Source organism: Pagrus major, chromosome 21 (genome assembly GCF_040436345.1).
Source record: "Pagrus major chromosome 21, Pma_NU_1.0".
NCBI lineage: Eukaryota > Metazoa > Chordata > Actinopteri > Spariformes > Sparidae > Pagrus > Pagrus major.
In genome coordinates, this window is record NC_133235.1 from 4066193 (window position 1) to 4086329 (window position 20137).

The 20137-nt window shown below is 41.2% G+C and overlaps 1 long non-coding RNA gene across 1 annotated transcript; it reads left to right on the plus strand.

Moving 5' to 3' along the window:
• The first annotated feature begins 10591 nt into the window (after positions 1-10591).
• LOC141017278 (uncharacterized) lies at positions 10592-12556 on the plus strand. The gene is made up of 4 exons (XR_012180638.1): positions 10592-10653; positions 10865-11125; positions 11277-11438; positions 11548-12556. It is a non-coding gene; the product is annotated as an uncharacterized lncRNA (long non-coding RNA).
• The last annotated feature ends 7581 nt before the right edge of the window (positions 12557-20137 follow it).

A 20137-nucleotide genomic window follows, 5' to 3' on the forward strand; every position in this document is an offset into this window, starting at 1 on the left:
TGGGTGGAGGTGTTGATGACGTGCACTGTTGTGCAACCCACAGCTGGGAGTTTTAAAAGCAGGAAACAGCTGATCATAGCAGTCAGTTCATCACTTCATCTGCGGACGTCAAGATGAGCAACTGGAAAGCCGCTGAGATCTGGGAGATGCTTACCATCACAGCCGAGAGAATCGTCAATAACCAGATCACGGGGACTGTGAAAGATGGTATTTTGAATGAAAAGGTCGCCAAGGAGCTTAGCCGATGTGGCTTTTGCCGGGATAAGAAGCAGGTCAGATGAGGAAAGGGACGATGCTGGCAGCCAGAGCGGCGAAAGCCTTTCCAAAAGCCAAACAGGTAAATGTTTTTAGCCTTTCGGTGTGTTCTGACTGTTGTGTTCGCTTGACTTTACGTTAGACATATGTAATGGATGCCTACGACTGACGTGTTTGCTAATTTCAAATATGTTATTATTATTCTTTAGAGCAAGCGCCACCCCTGTCCAAAAAAAGGAAGACCACCACCAAAGCCCAGGCCGTGGCCGAAGAAATTAAAGATCTCCTGACAACCATGGACCATAAGGATGCGGAGAAGGAGTAGGCGCGGCTGGAGAGGGAAGAAGAGCAATGGAGATCCGAGCGGGAGGAAGAGAAGAAAAGATGGGAGGGAGAGAAGGCAATGCGGGAGGCAGAGAGGTTGACACAGGAGGCAGAGATGCGTGCGGGGTCTGAACAGTTTAGCTCACTCTCCAATTTGTTCAGAGACATGCACCGGGGAATGCAGAACGACTTTGCTCTTCTGCGGGAGATGATGACCCGGGAAACACCTGCGGCCCCACATGCAGCACACGCAGCACAACACAGCACCTCCCATCATTACCGTCCACCTGTGCCTCGGTACTCCTATTCTTCGCTGCCACCCCTCAGAGGATTCTTCGTCCTCCTACCTGCAGCAGCTGGACTAGGCTTTTCCGCACACCTTGCACGTAACTTGTTTTTTTTAAACGAAAACTGATCAGTTTTGTAAATGTCTTGTAAATAGTTCTTTGCACTGAACCAGGACCTTGCACTGTTGGCTTTTCTGCACTTGTAAAAAGTTACACTGAGATCTAATCTTGTCATTCTTGCATGCCAGTGCAGCTTGAATAATAAAAAAAACCTAATTTAAACATTCTGTGTATTCAATTCATTCACATTACAATAGGTCACCTATGCCGTCAACACATGAACAGACATGAGAAATGTACAGGCACATTTATCAGGTGCATGCATGCAGCTCATTAAAATATGGCTGCATCATTGTTTGACAAGAAGACAGCTTTCTTTTATGACAAGTAGAACATAATAGCTTGGCATTCAAGGCTGCATAGCCTATACAGGTGACAATTGTCTTGAGCAGAGGGCTAAAATGGGCTACTATTTTTATATGATAGAATATTGTATTCTCCACTTAAATGTGGTGTTGAATGGTGGGATGAACTACTCTGGACAAATGTTTTCTGGCTCACAACTAGGGACAATGTGGCAAAACCATAATTTCACTGAAATCTTTTCTACAGTTAGACTGGTATTAAAAATATTCCTGAAATGGCACCTGCTTACTTTTGGTCTAAACATTCTGTGGTCTCCACCTGCAGTCTCCCTACCAAATCCTCTCCCCCTCAGGTACAAACACATGATTAACTCCTCTGAGAGTAGGGCTGATTGTGATAACAACTAACTAAAAACATTTGCAAGTTATCATACAACACTTCCATGTGAATCCTTTGAGTGTATTTTTATTCACAGAAAACATACAGCAGCCACAAAATGTCAAACAGAATTGGCACAGTTCAGAGAATTGACATAACAGCTTCCCGGATAGCTTGGTAACTGGTGTGTGCCTGTGGATCTTGATAAGCAACCTGGCCAGGAACCGGGCATCTCTGGCCTTCAGCTTCTTTATGGATCTCACATATGTTGTGGAGAACACAACAGGCGAGTACAACATCAGATACTGAAGCGGTGGCAATATCTAGTCGTTTAGCCAGGCACCTCCAACGACCTTTGAGACGTCCAAAGGAATTTTCCACCACCATCCTTGCTGAACTCAAGCGGAAGTTAAAATTTCGCTCTTGTGGCGTGAGTGCACGGTGGTTGGTGAAACCCTTCATCAGCCACATTAACAAGAGCCCAAGTCACACAATTACAGACCTTATCCAGTAACTGCTATATTATATGATATAAGCCATTCAGAGTTAGCTTACTGACTTGAGTAACAGAAGAGCTTATTACAATGTGCATAGGCAGAGTTGTACTTCCATAAATGTTGAATATGCTGTCTCTGCTCCTAGACAACTTAAACCTGAGCTATAGAAATGTACAAAAGCCTATGACAAGCAAACTTACCTCACGTGGAAAGAGGTATCCTCCCTGTTGTTCTTCGACCCTTTTGAAGATGTAGGAGTTGGCAAAAATTCAAGCATCGTGCATACGGCCAGGCCATCCCACGTACAAGTCTGTAAAGCTTTAATGGTAGTACAGATAATATATTAATAAACGCTATTTTGGTGGATTTACATGGGAATGCTTTGTGAAGTGGTTCAGCCCAGTAGCCTAATATAACAATTTATTTGTAAGCTAATAATGAGTAATTCTTACCAGAAGTTATGATCAACAACAGCTTGGTGGACAATGGAATGCTAGCCCTTTTGGTTGTAGTAAGAGGCTGGGTCGTGTCTTGGCGTGATGATAGGGATATGTGTGCCATCTATGGCACCTGCACACATCGGATACCCCTGTGCAGCAAAACCGTGGACTGTTTCTCGAAGACGAGTCCCACTCGGCATATAAACAAAGTGGCAAAGGAGCGTCTTCAACACTGCGCTAACTTCACGCACTATAATGCACACAGTGGCAATTCCGACGCCAAAAATACAGCTGATCGATCTGTATTCTGACGGGGTAGCATACCACCACAACGGAATGGCAAGTCTGACTCGAGGCTCCAGTGGCTGTCGCCAGTTTGTTGTTTTGCACCTCAGATGTGGCTCAACAAGTCCCATCACAAATTCAAATGTACGTCGCGACATACGGAAATGCTTCCGCCACTCAACATCATTGAAATGGTTGAGGGCATTCGACCAAAACACTGGCCCTTGTGGTCTATCTAGCTTCCACACCGTTCTTTCAGACATCAATGGCAATTGATTGAGAATCACTGAACATCTCAGTCTACGGTGGTGTCGAAGCTCCAATCGCTGTTCAGCCTCGAAATGCCCCCTGACCCGGCGTCTCCTCGGTCTCTGTAGCTGTCTTGTAGAAAAAGGTTGTTCGCTCGTGTCTTCCATTACAAGCATTGCCATTTGATAACCTAAAAACCATAGCAACTGCATTCGCGATTGAAGGGATCCAAAAATGCGCAATGTATTGGACCACAGTGTTTCTTGTTCTCCCGCCATTGTTGTTTTGAAACTGACACTGGTGTCACGGGGCTAAATATTCTTCCAACGCATATGTTGTACATCACTGTTCACGTCCAACTTCGTGCTTCACGTCACGTCACATGTTTACGCCTACCCCAGTGGCGGCTTTTTTTGAAAAGGAGGAATATTACACCTCCGTTTCACATAGACAAGACAGCAGATTGCAGCCTTTACCTGGCTGCAAATGTGCCGCATTTTCTAACTAAAAGGGGCTATCAATAAAGATGCTCGGACATAATGCTTCCTCCAAGGCATTGAGAATGAAGCATCGTGACGAGAGCTCCCCCCTCTAGCCTCTGCAGGCTTAACTAATCAATCACAACAATATTTCTCAAAAACATGTTGATCACAGATTAGCTCATCTGACAGGTAGGTATCTTTAACCTTGTTTCTGACCATTCTAATCTCTTTCACAGGACCTAAATGTTCATTTTAACCTTATTCACGTGAATTATGAATTATAATTATTCATATTAATTATTATATGCTGACTTATTTATAAATTACTTATAAATGGTGATTTTATTGACCATTTTAAACTGATTTTAATGAGTTTTTATTACCTTATATTCTATATTATATTAGTCTATCACATAAACTCATCAGATTTCAAATGTAACCTGGTTTGTCTGAGTTACATAACATGATTTATTGTATGCATCTTATCCTACAGTTTACAGTTCTGATTAACATCTCACATGAGTAATTACTAAGTTGAAATGCCACTCAAAAATATTTATTCAATTCTCTTGTGGGCTCATGCATGTCCTCCTCCTCTTTCTCCCAATGTTTTGTGTTTGTTTTCACTACTATGAATAAAAACTGTGTTGCTTCCTAGTGTTAGATCATAGAAGCAAACTGTTGAGGAGTGACAGTACTCAACAGGCATTGTTGAAACACCAAAAGTGAAACCACTGCTGGATCAACCTAATTGCAACACTGGACAATTCTATGAAACCCCAGGTTACATTGATTTATTTTTCAACTTCTGTGCCACTATTGTAAAGTTCTTGTTAACATCACCCTTGAAACACCTTGGCTCTGCTGCCTGGTGATTAGTCCAGTCCTCACAATTTACTCTACTACCCAGCTCTTGCTATACAATGTAAACACAAACCTTATTATAGTCAATAGTCAATATCAATATATTGCTTTTAATGTTGAAGCCTATTAGTCCTGACTTATAACTAAACCTTGACTGAGAGACCAGATAAAAATTGTCTTGTTTCAAAATTCTGAGTGCCTGTGCCTCTGGTCTCTAAGGTTAAAGGTTGCTGCTGGAAAACGCAAGTGTCATTCCGTGCCTGCGCATGTGAATGTGGTTATCTTTCCAAGCCACAGTTCATAAACACAGCTGCCTGTTGGCATTGGAAGTGGCTGCTAAATAAAACACAGACAGAGAGCTATATGCTATGTACTGCCCAGTTAGGTTAACAAGACAGACTGGAGAGAGGTTGACCACAAGCTAGCACATCAACTTAATGTTACTGTTATTAGAGTGTTATTAATTTACCTTCCTCTAAGTCTTTCTTATTATTATTTTTTCCATTACCAGAAGATATAGCTAGTTCCACCTACTGAACTGGACCAGAGTGTGTGTGTGTGTGTGAGTGAGTGAGTGAGAGCGAGAGAGAGAGAGAGAGAGAGAGGGTGTACAGCACAGGGTGGGGGGCATAGACTGACTAGGAGTGAAATAGCTTTGCTGACGCAACATTCCAGATCCTTAGCGCTATTATGAGCGGTGAAAAACATTTCTGGATCAACAGGGAGGCAGCAAATTAGACTATGGCCCGTAAAAAAGTGATCTCCCTTCGTATACTGAATGCTTTCCTTATATCTACTAAGACGGGGTGGTGAGCCCCATGACTCATCTAATCACTCTTCTTTGTTCCACTCCTCATTGAATTTTGCTGACACAGCTGTTTTCCATTATGACTATCTCTTCTTACTGGGACATGCTTTGAACTAAAGCTGGAGCGACATGGTTGGATGCTCACTCCCTTTTGGCGCGATCTCTATGACTTAAGCTCTTTTTGGAGGAATATGGCAGACGCTTGCTAATGAGGTGTTCATCCTTGAGTGAATTCAGCTGCGTTTAAAGCTGCAATGAGCCTGCTGCAAGGCCTCTGAAACAGTCTAAGATGGCGTCAACCCAAAAACTCAATAGGCTTTGCAGAAGTGCTCTGCAGGATATGGCCTTGAACTTTATCTGAACTTCCTCGACTGCATGTTCCCTTCCTGAACATCTCACACTCTCAGGTGTCATATTTCAACGTTACAACTGTTAGGTGGTTATTCACTCAGCTGATGTGGAATAACATACATTTTTAACCATCTATCATGATTTCTACACACATGATTATTACTTAATACACACACAGCCGTTATTTGAATTATCACTTATTTTGAGTATATTATTCTACAAAACGCTGATGTTTTACCTACACCTAATTTGGCAACACGTCCTCACTCCTAACTCGTCACATATTGACGTTCCTCCAGCGCCCCTTGGCGTCACTTTTCAATGCACTCTATGACTCTGAGACTACCCCTTAGCATCACTTTTCAACGATTGTGGTAGTCCCATATACTTTAGTTAGAAATCCCACAACGTCGGAATATGACGTCACCGGACCGGAGAACGAGTCAAGCAGACCGCAGCCTGTTGTATGCTGGTGTACGGGGCGAAACTGCTGATCGATCGATCGATTGATTGATTGGTGAGGCAAAATTACAGTAAATAATACCAACTTATGTGAGGCAAAATTATAGTAAATAATACCAACTTTTGTAGAAATTTGCAGTCACAATTATTTAACCAAGATGAATGCAATGGTCATCTCTGCCTACATGGCACCATATCATACAGGGCACAATCATAGGGAAATGTATGATTTTCAGTATTGATATATTTCCAGTTACCTATGTTACATTTCAATCTGTTAGTAGCAAGTGAAGATACAATAAAACTTTATTGATAAAATGGAGGCTGTTCAATTCTGAAAAGTTTTTTTTTATTGTTTTCTCTCCAACAGGCCCTTCAATTCATTTCCTTCCTTCATTTGTCCCTCTTTGAACCCTCTTTGCATTCCATAAAACAAACCAAAGGCACTTTTAAAGTGAAACTCTCGCCAAAATGCAACCTAGGCTTTTTTTGTGAATGTGTTTGAGTCAAACCTTCATGTAAAAGCATAATTACGACGAAAAAGCCACTCATTCACTGTAGTTTCGTTTCCGGGTAAAACTCATTTTCAATGGTGTGCAGGGGCAGCTTTACAGTAGCATCAAAATCACTATTTTTAAAACACTAAGAAGACTCGACACAACATGAAACTTTGCTCGTAGCATCACCAGGGTCTCTACACATGAACATGAGCATTGAGAACATCGTTTGTGTACACAAAGTTTGCTAAAAAGGTTTTTGAACAGCAATTGTCACTGAGTTACAAATGACATGCTTGTATTTTAATACAAATTTACCAAAATACTTAACACAACTGTTACACCTTCAACAGTCACTCCATGTAAGACACATTGATATTGTAAAAAAACACCACGCTTTTGAATATCCTATACTATTTTAACAGATCATTTTCTACAAGATCTCGAGCTCTCACTGAGCGATGCTTTGGGTCAGAATCAGAATCAGAATCAGAATTCCTTTATTTGTCCCGCAAATGGGGAAATTCCTTAGTCACAGCAGCCAAAGGACAGTATCACACTTAAAAAATAATAAAAAGTAAAAAATAAACAATATAATGAGATAAGAAATAGAATTAACTCGTATATACATAGTATTTACAATAGGGTGAGGGACAGGAAGCATCAACCCTGAGAGCTCCTCTTCAGGCTTCCTCAAACTGGAGCACAAGAAATGCTCTCTTTTCAGAGAGGTGGAGGGAAGAGAGGCCCTGGTTTGTGAGCAACACAGTGGCACAAGAATATGTGGAAAACCACATCTGCCAACAGTGTGGGAGCTATCCAGCGGCTGTCCGTTGTCGTGACTGTCGACCACGCCCCTTCTTCTGTGCCGAATGTGATGTCAGCATGCACGTCAGACATGTCCTCCACAACCGAGATGCCATGACTACTGGATTCTTCCTGCCGTTACCTCCAACAACTTTTGTTGTGGATAACGCCCTTTCCCATTGTGGTAAGTTAAAGTTTAAACAATGCCTTTGTGTCTCTTATTTCTTGATCTTAAATTTATGGGGACACCGCATGTTAGTCAGCTTCCTGAGCATCTTTTGGGCACTTTTTCAGCAATATACTTAATGGCCAATGAGTCTTTTTTAATTTTCTCAAGTAAGGCTTCAGGCTTCAATGGTTGCAGAATTTATTACAATGTCATATTTCCCAGTCGATACAAATGATCTTATTTTATATGTATGATCTTTTACAGTGCGGCTTGTACCTGTGGAGACGCCTGACAAAATATGTGGTTGTCCACCAGAGTTGTTGATGGTCAACCCTGGAAAGGCTGTTACTGTGGTCACAATGAATGGTAAGGATATGAAGAACTTTATTTTATCCTGTTTGAAAATCATCTTTTAAAAAAAATCTATTAATACTACCAACTACTCCAACAAGTTTTTTCATTTATATGTATGTGACATCTACACATGATTATTGAGTAATGTATACCACATTGTCAAAAGAACCCTAATCTTGATTACGTGGCTACGTTTTACATTAGAGTGGATTTGTTTTTGATTTTTCTAGGGCGATACAATCTCAGCATGCCTGAATTGAATTGTGAGGCATGCCAAGCCACTTGGACTGCTGGAGTGGACGACCTAAATCGAAGTGACTACTGGCCTGCTACACTTCACTTCACCACAATTTATGCCACAGACATTTGTTTTTCATTTGAAGAAATGAAGATGGCGGCACCAGGATTGTCCTGCCAGGCATTTTTAAGAATGCTGGATCAGCGAACTGTCCGCTTTGGCCGTGTGAGTATTGAAGTTATTAATCCTACGGTATTGTTCATCTGTTTGTATTGGGGATTGAAAAGCTTTGTTTATTGGTAATGCATTTATTGCATATTATTAGCTGTTGATTTCCTTGTTTTGTAATAGACTGGGAAGATCTCAGCAGACAGCTTCCAGAAAAGTTTTTTTGAGTGGGAAGCTGTGCGATTTGAGGTGGACAACATCTTGAAGGAGGAGCCCTTCATCTGTCCTGCGTGCAACCCATGACCGTTTCAAGAATGCATCAAGGTACTCCAACATATGTTTAATGTCAGTGTTTGTATAAATAAGAAAACGTAACTCTTTATTATACACCAATTAACATTATTTTGTAAGATATTGTAAGCTGTTGTGTACCTTTTGTTTTATTTAGATCTGAGGAACAGGCCATTTTTCAAGGTGTATTCATTGCCAAGGACGAAGACGTTTCGAGATTTGTGGACCGCATACACAAGACCACCAAACAGAGAAATTTTTGCTTATCCCCTGTACCTGCAAGAACAGCTGGCCAGTAGGCAAATAACTTTTTTCTGCATGGATGTGACCTGCAAATATTGGCCCTACCTCCAAAAAGTTGCAAAAAGCTGTCCAGAGCTCCAGCAACTACTCCACATGAAACCGTTCCTTTTGGTATTTCATGCCAAAGCCCATGATTTCAAATCTGAGGTAAGGAAAAATGAACATGTGATAGAATCACTTAATCTGCACATGAATGTCAACATCTTTTCAGCTTGGTTGTTGTTTTTCTGTATTTTCAACCAGGTGAAATGGAATGGGGCATATCAGGAAGGGGCTGGATCAACACTCGGCGAGGAGGTTGAGCAGTGCAATGCCTTTCTCTCTAGGATTGCAGTGACCACCAAACACATGTCAAAAGCTGGTGAGATGACCACATACTACACTAGTTAGATCACATGTATAACCGCTTTGGCCGTGTGAGTATTGAAGTTATTAATCCTACGGTATTGTTCATCTGTTTGTATTGGGGATTGAAAAGCTTTGTTTATTGGTAATGCATTTATTGCATATTATTAGCTGTTGATTTCCTTGTTTTGTAATAGACTGGGAAGATCTCAGCAGACAGCTTCCAGAAAAGTTTTTTTGAGTGGGAAGCTGTGCGATTTGAGGTGGACAACATCTTGAAGGAGGAGCCCTTCATCTGTCCTGCGTGCAACCCATGACCGTTTCAAGAATGCATCAAGGTACTCCAACATATGTTTAATGTCAGTGTTTGTATAAATAAGAAAACGTAACTCTTTATTATACACCAATTAACATTATTTTGTAAGATATTGTAAGCTGTTGTGTACCTTTTGTTTTATTTAGATCTGAGGAACAGGCCATTTTTCAAGGTGTATTCATTGCCAAGGACGAAGACGTTTCGAGATTTGTGGACCGCATACACAAGACCACCAAACAGAGAAATTTTTGCTTATCCCCTGTACCTGCAAGAACAGCTGGCCAGTAGGCAAATAACTTTTTTCTGCATGGATGTGACCTGCAAATATTGGCCCTACCTCCAAAAAGTTGCAAAAAGCTGTCCAGAGCTCCAGCAACTACTCCACATGAAACCGTTCCTTTTGGTATTTCATGCCAAAGCCCATGATTTCAAATCTGAGGTAAGGAAAAATGAACATGTGATAGAATCACTTAATCTGCACATGAATGTCAACATCTTTTCAGCTTGGTTGTTGTTTTTCTGTATTTTCAACCAGGTGAAATGGAATGGGGCATATCAGGAAGGGGCTGGATCAACACTCGGCGAGGAGGTTGAGCAGTGCAATGCCTTCCTCTCTAGGATTGCAGTGACCACCAAACACATGTCAAAAGCTGGTGAGATGACCACATACTACACTAGTTAGATCACATGTATAACAAATAAGGGTTATAATGGTTACATTAGATTTTCTGTGTTTGCAGGACGCACAGACATGCTGACTCTCGTGGCCATGCGCTGGAATCAGCAAAAGTTTGATAATTTGGCCACCTCACTGTCCCACAGATATCACAAGGTAATGACATCGGTAATGTTTTTTAAGATGTTCACAATTCTGTGTTATCAGTATTCAAAGCCATGGACTGAAAATGTGTTTCTTGTTATCTCTGACTGTTTGTTATTGTAGACCACAAAAACCAGCAAAACCAGCAGCAGAATCTGGAGTCCATGAAAGCTCAACTGGCAGTGACAGAGAGCCAATTGGAAGACTGGGTCAACGATGTCAAAGAGTGAGCAGAAGGTGAGGAAATGATAACTGACAAGACATGTAGTCATGAATAATACATTCATCTTAGTTATCTCAGAATTATAAATAACACTATTGTAACACTCTTCATTCACTAATTTTCGTGATGCATTTCTGAACGCGGCAAATGCTTCAAAATGAGATGAAATTGTACTGTTACTGTAAGTTATTTAAAGTAAAGTGCAACCCACGTATTTCTTCACAGCAACAACAAAAACAACAACAACAAATGATGCTGATGCCTTGGCCAGCAGAATAGAGGTGCTGGTGGCAAGTGTAAAGAGACGCTCTCAGCGTCTTTACAGAGATAACGACGGCAACAAAGGTCGCACCAGGATCCGCCGCAAGATCAGGGAGGAGAAGGGGATCCTGACCTCTGTTGTGGACCAATACAACCGAACAGTTCCAAGCACAGAAACCATTCTGTCTGGCGAGACAGCTTGGCCATGGCAGCTACCACACAGTGGTATGTACAGTAGTCTGTTGTCTACTTTCAACAAATCTGACAGATAATGACCACAAAACCAATGCCCTCAAATGAGGATCTGTTACCCCATAGGACTTCAGACATTGTTTGAATGTTGCTCCTTAATACAGTTGTCAAAATTGCATTCCAGACTCTGTCGATCTAAGGACCAAGAGAAGGGCATTTGACACAATCATGCCAGTAAGGTGACTTCAGGAGGAGAACAAAATACTTGTTGCAGAGATGGACCACCACTGGAAATGGCTTTCAAGTCGTGAAAATGCCTTGAAAGAGTTGTCCTGCCTGCTTTCTAGTGAGACAATTCAAATGATGTATTTAAATAATATATTGCATACACAACAATGATGACTGGTGATAAAGTAACTAATGTAGGCCTTATCTTATTGTGTTCTCCTTTTAAGATTCATTGTGTGACCTTAGTGAAGGGGGGTTAAAAGGCCTGCAGAGCATCATCCTCCGAAAGCGGCAGAACATCCGGGAGAAGAAGGTGCATGCCAGAGACTGCTATCTGCAAGTTTTGTCTGTAGCAGAGAACATGAGCTTCTTGCACACTGGTGACGATTTTGACAGTGACTCAGACATTTCTGATGATGATGCACTGTAATTGACACTGTCTCAGCGTCCACTTGTCAATGGATCTGGACTTACTGACCAGAGCAGAGGCAGCAGGTGCGGCTGGGGAATAATCACATCCAGCACCCAGACCATTAGTACTGGTGCTTAACCCTCAACAGAATGCTGCTTCAACACACAGAAACGTCCATTTTAGAAAACTCGTTTGCAAAAAATCTATGCAAAGAATTTACTCTGGTCGGAGAGCATGGCCGCGATATGAAATGTTGGAAATGTGAAGCCGGAGAATATTGTTCACATATGTGGTAGATTGTGAGGAAAAACGGTAACGTTCTACTAAGACTCAAGATGTACTGGCACTTACTTTAGTATTTTGCACTTTGTATCTTGGCACTTATCTCTGTTGTATACCAGCTACGGGTTAACTTAGCAATTGGGCTTGCTTGAAACTTGTTCTTGTGAAATACTTACTGTACTGATAGCGATATACTGTTGCACTTTCTTCCAACAAATGTACTTATTGTAAGTCGCTTTGGATCAAAGCGTCTGCTAAATTCCCTAAATGTAATTGTAATTGTTGGGGAGTGAAAGCAAAAATCTATACAGGGTCTCAACAAAAGGCTTCTTAAATCAATTGTGCTTTGAAACATTTTGTAGTTTGAGTTGCACACCATTATCTTTATCATGTCATATCTTTTGTATGTACCTAACATTGATCCAATGATTACAAGTTTATGCTCCTCCATGTAAGGTCTAGTACTGGAACATATACATTTTTACTTGATTCACTTAAAATTTGATAGTGATGTTTGTATGGTATCAACTGTTTGTGTTTGATGACTGATCAAAATAAAGAAGCTGAAAAATAACTGCCAATGTGAAGTTTGTAAACTCTCAACAACAGACATCCTATGTCATTTCTTGCCTTTATTTATTCAAGGGGAGTACACTGACCTCGATACTCTCTTTCTCAGGAGCTCCCAGATCACATTCACAGTTACACAAGTACACATTCACACCTGGAAATTGCCCAGTACAACCACTGATATAATACTGGAGGAGGAGGGGGGCTCAGAGGTACCTCAGTGGTGGTAATGAGGGAGGGACAATTTCTGCTTTTTCACTCTTTGATTTTGCATATTAGTCATTCTCAAAAGCATAAGTCTCCATTTACATTATGTCTAAACCATATTAAATGAGGTGTTTCTGGCCCTGCAGAGTTGTCTTTCGATGTCACTGCTTTCTCCTCCATTGTATGGCTTGTATGGTAAAACGCAAGAAAAGTAGGCCCCAAAAGAAAAACAGTGGAGGGAGAACTTGAGGACCTCAAGCAGACCTGGGGTTACAATGGCATTTAAGCTAAATCTTTAAATGTTCATTATTTGCTCTCACATGAAAACAGTAATAATAAAAATAGCCAATTGAAATACCAACAATAATAAGTAATAATAATAATATGTACATAGTAACTAAACATTTTTGGGGAAAAAATACCGAGACACATTCTTTATATGCTTGCATTGGCTAATAAAACAGATTATTTTGTTTTTTTAATCTCAGAAGGTGACTCATTTTGGTCACTATTTCCATTAAAAACAAACAAATAAACAAAGAAAGAGCTTTATTTTGTATATGACCGTTAGAAGTGCTGTCTAAAACTAAGCCTGGGATGGCCTGTGTCCAAGAAATGAGAAAATGATAAATTTGTCACAGAGCTAAACCAAATACATCGTTGGAAAGGACTCAGCCTGGAGAGAAACATAGGTCAGTATGAATATTCTACATGGCTCCTGCTTTGAATGAATGACCTTTGAACCTTGAACTTGTTGCATGTTTGAAGGTTCATAATTCGGCAACTAAAGTGGCGACAAACATGAGACCAACTGTTAACGAGAGCTCTTGACCTCAGCTATCATGTGAGTATAGTCAACCACTGGGGGCATTATCAAATCTGGGTAAAATATGGTTAAAATGAATTTTCACCTAATTAATATTAATATATTTAAAATCTGATTACACAAACATGTTCACTATCCCCTTAAACTCAACTTTGTACTGTCAATTTATTATTTCCAGCTTTCAATTACATGAAAATGGTAATATTTTCTAAAGACTACAATTCCCTAGAGCCGCGCCATGCAACTTGTAGCATACCATCACCACAATTGTAGTTTAGCCAGTTTACAAAGCAATAGGGTCGTAAAAAGATATGTACCAAATATATAAAACGTATCTAGTACAGCCGAATTAGAAAGTACACTGTAGTTAGTTGATCTATTTTTAGAAAAAGTACATATTCTGTTTTATTTAAGATATTTTAGCTAGTATTCTAGAAATTGTTGTTTCGGGTATGTGGTTCTTCCGGTTTGCAAATAGGGTTTTAGATAGGGTCGCAAAAACCTATATCTACTGACTTATATCTTGTACAGCCACACTAGTAATTACACTGCATTTAGATGATCTAGGCTATGTTAAGAAAAAGTAGATGTGTACGCAAAATCTTGATCTTAATCAGTTTGAAATAAATAACAGCGCAGAGCAGACTGGGGCCATCGCCATAGCGTTGGTAGCTAAGGATCATGGGTAATGTAGTCTTCAGCTATGCAAAACTTTTTTAAAAAGTGGAGGATATAATTAAAAGGAAACCTTAAAATGCGATTTGACAGTGAGGAAATACTTCTGGGTCCTCCCACCTTTGGTTCTCCAGTTTGACTGATGCTCAAAGGTTCGGGTTAATGTTGTGTCAATGGCCGGCCAGAGCAGTGTAGTATAGTTAAAGTAACAGTAACAGTAGTGTATAAAGGATATATACAGAGTCCCTATCCATCATTTGAGTGACTCCCCTCTGCTTGGTGCCACATCTCCAAAATATGTATCTAGCGGTCGGTCTGTCATGACGCAACGCCTGTTAAGCATTTATGTTGTTGTTTATGTTATGTTTATGTAGATAATATTTTGAAAGGGTGTTACGTCAGAGTTAAAGACCGGATTGTTGTTGAGTATACAGTATATAATCACTTGCTATACTGAAGCCCCACTGGGACAAATACAAAATCAGAATCTGAACTTTTAGAACTCCAAATAATGTAGCTAGTGAAGTAATGTACCTATCAACACATTAAATGCTTGTGATTATTTTCTCTGTGTGAAATAAATAGGCTACATGCATGCATTAAAAATTGACAACCTCAGTTCATGAGAAGTATAAAACATGCTTACAATCTCTGGAAGAAACACAAAAAGAGACAGACAACTCATGAATTCATTTAAAAGATGCATTACAGAACATCAAATGAAGAAGAAGTGTAGGTCAACTTTTTGGGGTCAGGGTCAAAGGTCAATTCTGTGGCCTAATAAGGGACTATGTCATGAACAATTGTAGAAAATGAGCACATATCAATATTTGAGCCTGAGCACAAAAACTTGGCCTTTAACACAAAAGACACTTTTTTGCTCTTTGTCAAAGAAGCACTAGAAAAGGTTTTATGCCCTGTTTCAGAAAGCAGGAAACTCTGAGCTAAAATACATAGGGAATGGACGTGTGGTGTACGTAGGGGGGACGCAATGGGTTTCTGACCTGCTACACAGACTCCATCAGTAGCGTGTGGCTGCTGCTGTTTTTACACAAAGATTACGCCGTAATAACAAAAAGGAGAGCCCTCGATATGCCACGATCGCATCGTTTATAAAGAACTTTGGTTTTTGGTCATCATAGCATCAACATATTTACACAACTCTTCAAGCACAAGCAAAGTTGCTGAGCATCATATACATGTTTATGCGTACAATGGCGGCCTTGTGCGAGCAACTACCAGCTTTCTATCTTCTTCTGATCAACGTTCTGAGCTTGTTAAATCCGCCGGTGGTGCGTTGTGCACCTAACACGTCTTTAAAACGTCACTTTCTGTTCTGGCTTCCCGGCCCCTTTCCGTTCACAAAGAGGCCGGCTCGCCTCCTCTCTCCTCTGTTACTCCTCTGTGACGACCTTTCGTTGCTGCTCAGAGGCGTAACGATTCTGACACCCCATTCCGTCTGTGTACCTTTTACAATAACAACGGTGCGGAAAAAAGGAGTGATACTCCCGCAACGAAAAGGCAGTGTAAAAGGGGCTAGTGAAACTCAGTTGTTACAGATAACCTGCCAGTGAGCAGGTTAGGTTCACAGAGTCATGTAGTTTAAGATAACTCTCTTTCTGGAATTGAAAATCCAGTTTCCCTCATCTTAGGGTTAATAAACTCAGGGTTTTCAATAATCCTGCTTTCTGTTGTGTTCCATCAATACCTGGCAGTTCTACACAATCAAGGATGACTGCACCTTGCTCCCACTGCCATTCATAAGTGTTCTCCTCTTCCTCATCATTCTTACTGCTCTCGTCTTCTTCTTCCTCCTCCTCACTGCCCTGTTATCCTTCATGTATTTTATTATTGCTGCTGTCACTGCTCTCATCCTCACTGCAAGTTGCTGCTGGTATCAATTCCAATACTATTCTATCTACCTCGGACACATGTCTTTTACACATGCTTGTGAGGATAACTCTCAGCTACCATGGGGTCACCAACTTCAGACAGGAGGTGTAGCTAATACTTCCTGTGAGCTACTTTTGTTATGGTCCCACAAAGATAGGGCAACACAGTAGTGGAAATAGAACAATTGTGTATGAATGCAATATTAACTCATTCTTACCACATAGAGCAAGGCAACCAGCACACCTTCACTTCTTCTTTCCCCTACACACACACACACACACACACACACACACACAGATATAGAACAGTAAATGTAAGCAATCACTGAATATTTTTAGTATCTTTGAAAGGCAAGAATGAGTCACTGAGACAAGCAAGCAGGCAAATGAAAAATATAGAAAATGAACATGGTTGTAACATCTTACCTCACGTACCCTTCTCCCATCAATTGACTGAAAGTGAAATATCTTCTGCCTACTACATTTTCGGCAAACTTAAAGGAATGGAAAATACAAGAAAGGTTTATCAAGCCATGAATATGATGCTTTGTAGCCCAACCAAATATGAGTCCAGAGTTTTTATTCAAGATGTGGAAATATTTGAGATGATCTGTATTCTTAATCACAAGAAGATTTACTGGGCTGGGGTTCACAAAACCCTTTTACTTACATTGTGTTAATAGCTAACATGCATCGGTCAGAACTGAAGTCACATTGTCAAAACTCTTCATACAGTCAACGAAACAGACTATGTGGACCAAAATGTGAACCATTTTTCATTGTTTACACACAAAATGCATTCACGGGCCACATTTTTCCAAAATCCATGAAACAGTTTGTCATTCACACTCCACCACCTGCTAAAGTACTGTAAATTACTATACGCAAACATGTAGAATTGAAGTGAAATGGTTCATTTCTGATAAATTACTGATGCATAATACAAAATATATAATTATTATTCTTACAGTATTCTAGAATGAAATACAGATTTAACATATGTAAAAAATCATTTAAACTTAAGTTAAAAAAAGTAAACTTAAAATAAAAGTAGATAATTTCTGTAATGCTCATTAGTGTATTTGAGCTCAGTGTGTTATGAATGACAGTGTATGTTTTCTGAGTCAGAATTGTTGCCAGTGTTTTAGTCCAACAAGCTGATTTTGAGACATGAAATGTTCTGGTGGTTTGAGTGAGATTTAGAGGTGAGATTAACTGTTTGGCCAGGATGCATTTTGGTAATGCAGACTGATTAAAGAGTTTTGAAAAAGTGGCTTCAATACTGACCACTGCTCGTTAGCAGTTGAAAAAAAAACTGCAAGTCAGGGATCGACATTAACCATGTCGCTTGGACCGTGGCCACTTCAGAGTGGCAACCAAATTACAGCTAAATAACTAAAGAATAAAATATTGTGTACTGGCTACTGACTCAAGGACCCAAATGAAGCCTGGCTTTGCCAACCGATAATTGCCCATAGTCAAATTAGTCTGGGTGCGAATTTTTTAATGCATGCTAAACAAAACATACCCTTTTTCTTCTTATTCCCCTCCTTTGTCAGTGACTGGGAGTCTGTCCCTCTCTTCCTCTTCTTCATTGCTTTGACAGTGGTAGAAGAAGAGAGAGACATGGAAGATGATGGGGGAGACAAAGGACAAGGGAAAAGGTTCAGGACAAATTCAGTCTCGTAGACAGGGCTGAAGTGCTGCTCCACTGCGGGGCTGATGCCCTGCTCCATTGCAAGGCTGTTGCCCTACTCCCCTGCAAGGCTGACGCCCTGCTCCCCTGCAAGGCTGTTGCCCTACTCCCCTGCAAGGCTGACGCCCTGCTCCACTGCAAGGCTGATGCCCTGCTCCCCTGCAAGGCTGACATCCTGCTCCCCTGCAAGGCTGACATCCTGCTCCACTGCAAGGCTGACGCCCTGCTCCACTGCAAGGATGACGCCCTGCTCCACTGCAAGGCTGACGCCCTGCTCCACTGCAGGGCTGACATCCTGCTCCACAGCGGGGGTGACATCCTGCTCCACAGCGGGGGTGACATCCTGCTCCACTGCAGGGCTGACATCCTGCTCCACAGAGGGGGTGACATCCTGCTCCACAGCGGGGGTGACATCCTGCTCCACTGCAGGGGTGACACCCTGCTCCACAGCGGGGTTGTCAAGCACCTCTGCTGAAGGAGGGGTGTCAGTTTCTGTAGAGGTCAACATAATATAATTTTAATTTTCCTAGTAGTCAAATAAAAGAAAGTTCTCAAATAAAGGCATCTTTACTTCTTAACAAAAAGTATTACTCTTACCATTTGTCAAGAGGAATTCATAGACGCTCATCTTCTCCAAGATGTTTTTGTTGAAGGATGTTGGGGGAAAATGGGTGACGATATCAGCTACCCACTTATTAGAGGCCTTGTCCTGTTTCCCAATTAATAAAATGGGCTTGTAGCCTATAGCTTCAAGTTTTCGCACCTGAAAAAATGTATGCAGTTGACACACATTAGTTAAACCCACAGCATTATTGGACACATTAGTAGTGTAGCAAGAAATTTTATTTAAGGGCAGTTAATGGAGTACAATTTAAGAAAATGAGCCACAATATGTTTCATTTAGATCAAACAAATAACTATGAGCATTTGCACTTACTGCAATACAGGCTGAATTTATGATACGGCCAACATTCTGATTCTTAATGACACGGTCACCCCACTGGCTATCCATTGACGCCGCCTTATCTAGCATTCTAGGAAGCAAGGGAACAAACATTTTAATTAATAAATTAAAGCTGCAAGCAGCGATGAACGGGCCCTCGCAGGCCACGCGGGTCGGGCCGTGCTGCTGTCGGGGCGTGCTCCTTACCCGGACCCATTGCCCCGTTATTGTGCGGGCATGTCTTAATTGATAGCCAAAAAGTGGTTTTGTGTTGATAATAGCGCCACCTGCTGGTGATATTTGGTGTGTGAGTTACAGGGGCCGGTCTATACCACCCCAATCAGTTTCATATCCATAAGTGTTATGGTGTGGGCACAGTGCCAATTATAAAATGAAACTGCCACCAGAGCGCCACCTAGTGTCAGATCGGTAACACCTTCGTCAGCTTTCCAGGAGGCCATTGGCAATCAGTGTACCAAGTTTCGTGTTAATCCGACCAACCGATGTCGAGATATCAAATACTTCAATTTAAATAGCGCCACCTAGTGGTCAGGGGCCAAGATTTTGCACAGAGCCTTAGGGGCTCATGGGGAAGTAGTGTCCTGAGTTTCATGTCATTTGGACACACCAATGTGGAGATATGCAACACTTCCTGTTTTGACCCGAATCCACAGGAAGTTGTTATTTAATAACTTGAGTATTCTTTGGGGTATCAAAATTCTTTTAATAACTTTTTGCCAGAAGGGTCCACTGATGCTGTGTGCAAAGTTTGGTGAAAATCGGTGAAATTGCCTGGGAGGAGTTCGAAAAAGTAGGTTTGCGACATTTCGCGAGCTAGCGAAAAAAAACGCTAGGCGCAAATGGGCGTGGCCTATATCAGGAGATTCAGCAAGATTCACTGAACGCGTGGATATAAGGTTTTTGAATGTGCGACAAAGTATGTGGGAGTTATTAGGCAAAAACGGTTTGTGTTGATGATAGCGCCACCTGCTGGTCATTTTTGGTGTGTGAGTTACAGGGGTCGGTCTATACCACCCCTGTCAATTTCATATCCATAAGTGTTATGGTGTGGGCACAGTACCAAATCTAAAAAGAAACTGCCACCAGAGCGCCACCTAGTGTCAGATCAATAACACCTTCGTCAGCTGTCCTCAGAAGGGCAGTGGCAAGAATTGTACCAAGTTTTGTGTTAATCCGACCCACCAATGTCGAGATATAAAATACTTCAATTTAAAGAGCGCCACCTAGTGGTCGTCCACCACAATTTCGCACAGAGCCTTATGGGCTCATGGGAAAGTGGTATCCTCAGTTTCA